Genomic DNA, 6,642 nt, shown 5'->3' on the forward strand with positions numbered 1-6,642 from the left:
TGTAATAATGTTCTTAACAAAGCTTGACAATAGAAATTCAGCTTACAAATGCATTGCTAAATAGAAAATAGAAGCACAACAATAAGAAAGAGCTTTTAGCCGTTGGAAGGGTGGGTCAACGATTATAGCCTAATCCATAACTCTTGATGATGAGTCTAAAATCTAGAAAAGCCTGAAAATCTCCAATAATAAAATGATTGACGCAACTTCTGCAAAACCAAGAATACAGATTCTTTCTTATTCAAAAATATATGGATGTTTCTCTCTCTTCAATCTCCTAGCAGGCGACCGCAAAAAGTCGATATACCACCTTTTTTATCATCTTGGCTTTGTTCTTGCTTCTCCTAACTGTCCATAGGTCATGAAATGTTGAAGGCCTTTCCTTTAATTTCTGCTGTAACTTGATGGTTGTCTAGAGACTTGTCGAAAATGAACATGCAAAAAAAATAGTTAATAGTTTCGATATTGGCTCCACAAAGCGAGCATCCAGCACTAATGCTCCATCTTTTCCTATTTAAAATTTCCTCGATTTGCAATTTATTCATGGTAGCCGATTATGAAAATACTTTCACCTTCTTTGGACTTGGCATCATCCAAATGTCATTGTGATACAGACATCCCAATCTTTCAAAATTGAGGAAGCTGTATAAAGAGTCAACAGTGAAACACCCATTGTGGGCTAGTTTCCAAATTGGAATGTCCATGATATGAGACAACATAATTGAAGCAAGAAGGCTATACGAGAGATGTAGCCTCTGAGTCTCAAATCATAACAAACGTCCTCTTGGTTGAGCAAACCAACTAAAAGCACTCGGGTTCCAATAAGAAAAAATTGGAAGATTTGGTTTCAATGTCCGAACATAAAGATCCTTGAATGGAGAGCATAGGAGATTGTATCAACCCACGCATCTTCCCAAAATTGAATGGATTTTTCATTTCCAATTTTAAAGCCACACAATTCCAAAAGGTCTCAATATTAAAACTCTTTTTTTTTTTTTCAAATAGGTGAAAGGCCCGGTGCTGACTTCCTCTCTGTCATCCCTTGCTTCTTCCATGAATGATAAGTTTTAGCAATCTAGCGCCATCACGGTCTCTTTTGGCCCTAGAAGAAAATGCCATACCTACTTTGCTAATAATGATTGACTCATGAGGGACAAATTTTTAACACCTAAACCATCTTCTTCTTTGGTATACAAATAACATTCCAATTAACCAGGCAACGAAGACCACTGGCGATGTCAGATCCTTTTTGTAAGAATGCTCTTCTCCTTTTATTGGTTCTGCTAATAACCTATTTTGACAATTTGTAGATAAACATGTAATGAGAAGACAGAGCGGTCATATGGAGTTGATTAAAGTTAATCTACGTCCCCAAAAGAGCAATTTTCTTTTTCAAGAAGCCAGTCTCGAGATAACTTTCCATGTACCCACTTTATTTTAATCTTTTTACTTGTATTACTCTCTTGACATCGGTGCTTGAAGTTAACGTCCGTAGATCCTGCTGCTTTCGCAACATTGATTAATTCAACTGGCAGGCAAAATTTCACATATAGGCCACTAGTAGGGGCTGTAACTCCGACAGAGCAACTTGGTAAATCGGCCCTAGCCCCATCTTGCACCATGGAAAGTCGGCATGTGCTTCTGTTCGCAAAATGGTGGTAACTCATCTCGTATTTCATCAGAGATCCGAAATGCTGAACGAGAAACTGGGGAGCAGCAAGAAGAAGTTAATCCCCAACAGGACGCAAATGAAAAACCCCAGCGGAAATCACAAGAAGATCACCTGAGCACCAGATCACGCAAGAAACAACAACACCTTCTTATGCTTCCAGGATGTATATCAAAAGAACTTTAGAAAGGTGAAACAAAAGTACCCATCTAACCATTGCAGAGGACATAACAAACCACCAGGAAGAACTGCATGGCGTGCAAGCAGTTAGTACCCATCATGGGCGCTAGGCCAAATTTTATGCGCAAGGAGAATTGTTGGGTTGGTGGTTCATCGCGAGTTTAATTTGGTGGCCATTTTAGCTGCAGCGATTCAGTGAAAAATCTGATACAGTTACATGCTTACGAATCTGTTAGAATATATAAGACCTGGTATATTGGAGTTTTTTTTTTAAAAAAAAAAAGAAATAAAGGGAGGCTAGGGTCGTAGTCCCGTATTGGAAGGAAAACTAGATCCACGAGCATTAAAATGTGTCTTTGTCGGTTATCCTGCTACTCAAAAGGGATACAAGTGCTATTATCCCCCTGAGCGACGAATGTTTGTTACTATGGATGTTACTTCTTCCGGGTGACTTTCTATACACACCAAATTCTGGTGCCCAGGGGGAGTATCATAGTAATGATGTTCTATTGCAAAACGAAAGGGTACTCGCTCAATTGTTCCTCCTGCTCGTTACCGTTATGATATCACTAATTATGTTTCATATAAGAATGTGTTTCCATCTTATCAAAGCTTTATAGCTGTATTAGACTCTGTCTGTATTCCTAGTACCTGGCAAAAGGCTATTGCAGAACCTAAGTAGAAGGAAGCAATGTTAGAAGAGATGACTGCTTTATCCAAAAATCAGACATGGGATCTGGTCACTCTGCCAGTTGGGAAGCATCCTATAGGATGTAAATGGGTGTACACTATAAAGCAGACTCCAGAAGGCAAGGTGGAAAGATACAAAGCTCGGCTAGTAGCAAAGGGATACACTCAAATATATGGAGTAGACTATGATGAAACCTTTGCTCCAGTGGCCAAGATGAACTCTGTTCGAACACTTATATCATGTACTGCTAATTTTGGCTGGGAATTACATCAGTTAGATGTGAAGAATGCATTTCTTCATGGAGATCTTCAGGAGGAAGTATACATGCAGATACCACCAGGATTTGAGACTAGAGCAACAATTGAAAAAGTCTGTAAGCTAAAGCGCTCACTTTATGGTCTTAAACAGTCTCCTCGAACCTGGTTTGATCGATTCAGTCGAACTGTAAAAGGAATGTGATATAAACAGAGTAATGCAGATGATACTCTATTCTATAGACATCTCAAGGGAAAGAAAACTATACTCTTGGTTTATGTTGATGATATTGTAATAACAGGAGATGACCATCATGAAATTAAACAACTCAAAGGAAAACTAAAGCAAGCATTTGAGGTAAAAGATCTGGATCCACTAAGATATTTTTTGGGCATAGAAGTTGGACGATCATCCAAAGATATTTTTCTGTCACAACGAAAGTATGTACTAGATTTGCTTTCTGAGACTGGGATGTTGGGGTGTAAACCTGCTACTACTCCAATAAATCAGAATCATCAAACAGTGACAGATGGTGGAACTCCTGTTGATCGAGAAAGGTACCAGCGATTAGTTGGAAGGTTGATATATCTTTCACATACAAGATCCGACATAGCCTATGCTGTCAGTGTCATCAGTCAATACATGCATGATCCACGAGAATCACACATGGAGAGAGCTTTCAGAGTATTACGCTATCTGAAAGGATGTCCTGGTCGTGGTTTGTTGTTCTCACAACACAACACATTCCAGGTTGAGGGATTTACTGATGCAGATTGGGCTGGATCATTGGATGATATGCGATCTACTTCTGGGTATTGTACATATGTAGGGGGTAATTTAGTTACCTGGAGAAGCAAGAAACAGTCAGTGGTGGCTAGATCATCAGCAGAAGCTGAATATAGAGCAATGACTCTAGGCATATGTGAACTTCTTTGGCTTCAGAAGCTGCTTCAGGAATTACAACTTTTAAACAAATTTTCTCTTCGGTTGTATTGTGACAACAAAGCAGCAATTGAGATTGTAAGCAATCCAATACAGCATGATCGTACCGAACACATCGAGATTGACCGTCATTTTATCAAAGAAAAGATTAATCAGGCCAGATCTGCATTACCTATATTCGATCTTCTGATCAGGTGGCAGACATTCTAACCAAAAGGCTTAGCTCATTGTCTTTTTCTGGATTGACTGACAAGATGGGGCTTCGAGATATCTTCGCCTCATCTTGAGGGGGAGTATTGGAAGGATTGAGCTTAATTGAAAAAAATATCTAATTAAAGGTCCAGGGATTTATTCTGTAGCATATTCTTGATTATTCTTTGGCATATTCTTGTTATTCCCTATCTATATTTGGGTCTACATATTTGTATTTATAGGTCTTTGTACATACTTTTGATTTAGAGTGAAGAAAAATAAAAATAAATATCTCCTTCTCTTTTTCATCATCCCGCATCCTGCATGACTTTATTAGACTGGGCCGGGTGTTGCTTTGAAGGCTGTGTGGCGCTGGACTATGATTTCAGTCGTAATCGAATCAGCTGTGATTTTAGACAAGAAGAGCATTGCCATTGCCATCAAGAAAAACATCCACATTGGCGCGTGAAGAAGACATTGGCATCGCCATCAAGAAAAACATCCACATTGGCGCGGCTTAGCTAGTCAAGAAAACATTGGCTGCGGTGGTGCGGTTGTGAAGAAAACATCCACATCAACTATAATCGAATCCTTCATACATTGGCGCGGCTCGGCTGTGAATTAGCTAGTTGTTGCGATCAATCCCCTCATCGTCTGGTCGTCGAAAACGAGCACCTGCAAGAAAAGTCCACACTGACCGGAGATGCCTCCGGCGGGGACCCTCCGACGGTCAAGTCAGAGAGGAGACTAGGCAACAGTAGAAAAGAATCAGAGGAGTTCAGTGAGAGAGAGAGAGTGAGAACTAGAGAGAGTGAGTTCGAGGGCTTCGAAAGAACCTCTTTGCAGCACTGTTGCCTTCCCCGTTTTATAGTAGAGCATGGCATGGTGCCGTCATTAATGGCGCAAACAACTGGGGGAGTTATCAAATCGCCGAAAGCTGTCAGAATCGTCACGGACTATCAAGTCGTCTGGGTTGTCAAATCGTTGGGATTAATCTATGTCCTTGGCAGGACAATGTCCCAGGGTGGCTATGCCGCATATCTTTGTCAGGATTGTCAAATCGGCTCTAACTCATCTCGTACTTTATGAGAGATCCAAAATGGTGAACGAGAAATTGGGGAGCAGCAGAAGTTAAACCCCAACAGGACGCAAATGAAAAACCCCAAAGGAAATCGCAAGAAGATCAACCCAGCACCAGATCATGCAAGAAACAACAACACCTTTTTATACTCCCAGGATGAACATCAAAAAAAACTTGAGAAAGGTGAAACAAAAGTACCCATCTAACCATTGCAGAGGACATAACAAACCACCAGGAAGAACTGCATGGCGTGCAAGCAGTTAGTACCCATCATGGGCGCTAGGCCAAATTTTATGCGCAAGGAGAATTGTTGGGTTGGTGGTTCATCGCGAGTTTAATTTGGTGGCCATTTTAGCTGCAGCGATTCAGTGAAAAATCTGATATAGTTACATGCTTACGAATCTGTTAGAATATATAAGACCTGGTATATTGGAGTTTTTTCTTTAAAAAAAAAAAGAAATAAAGGGAGGCTAGGGTCATAGTCCCGCATCCTGCATGACTTTATTAGACTGGGCCGGGTGTTGCTTTGAAGGCTGTGTGGCGCTGGACTATGATTTCAGTCGTAATCGAATCAGCTGTGATTTTAGACAAGAAGAGCATTTGCCATCGCCATCAAGAAAAACATCCACATTGGCGCATGAAGAAGACATTGGCATCGCCATCAAGAAAAACATCCACATTGGCGCATGAAGAAGACATTGGCATCGCCATCAAGAAAAACATCCACAATGGCGCGGCTTAGCTAGTCAAGAAAACATTGGCTGCGGTGGCGCGGTTGTGAAGAAAACATCCACATCAACTATAATCGAATCCTTCATACATTGGCGCGGCTTGGCTGTGAATTAGCTAGTCAAAAAAACATTCGCTTTCACGTTAACTAGCAAGAAGCAAAACATCCACACACAAAGAAATCATCCATCCTTAATCGAATCCTTCATCAACAAAACTTAGGCTGTGAATTTCATCGAATCTACCAACATCGACCCCTGCATCCTATAAAAGGCTCCCTTCCTCTAAAATAAAACCCCAATCTTAATTTTAGCTCTCCCTTCCTCTAAAGTCCCATTCTTTTACCTCTCCTTTCCTCAAAAAATGGCCGAATCTGTTACACGCGTAGCAGTGCTTGATGTGCCTTATAATGCCCCTCCTATCGACCAAATGAACCTCCTTGAAAAGGCCTTGCCACTAATACTCCAGTTGTGTCTCTCCGGAGCCATGAAAGTCTTGACGCCTGCTAACGAATCCGAGTCCCACAAGCTGGCTTTCAAGTTGTATGCTCTGGCCAGCTTCATTAATTTCACCCTCAATCTGGTTCTGGTGGTCCATCTCGTCGCACTTTTGACCGGTGCCATACAGCCACCCATCTCCAACACGGTAAAGCACATCATTTGGGTCACACTGGCTGTTTCATATTTTACCTTCGCCCTTGGGACCATTCTCAACTTGATGGCTTGATCAGCAAGTTCTGCTATCTCTATGACCGTTGTTGTGGAATTATGTCCTATTACATAGTCTTGTGGTGTTTCTCTTATATTACCGTCCGTGTGTTTCAGCATCTTTGTTTGTTTTAATTCTACTTTTGCATCCACTGTTATGTATCACGTCAGTTTTATATGATCACTCTTGTATAAC

The sequence above is a fragment of the Elaeis guineensis genome, chromosome 6 (genome assembly GCF_000442705.2).
Source record: "Elaeis guineensis isolate ETL-2024a chromosome 6, EG11, whole genome shotgun sequence".
NCBI lineage: Eukaryota > Viridiplantae > Streptophyta > Magnoliopsida > Arecales > Arecaceae > Elaeis > Elaeis guineensis.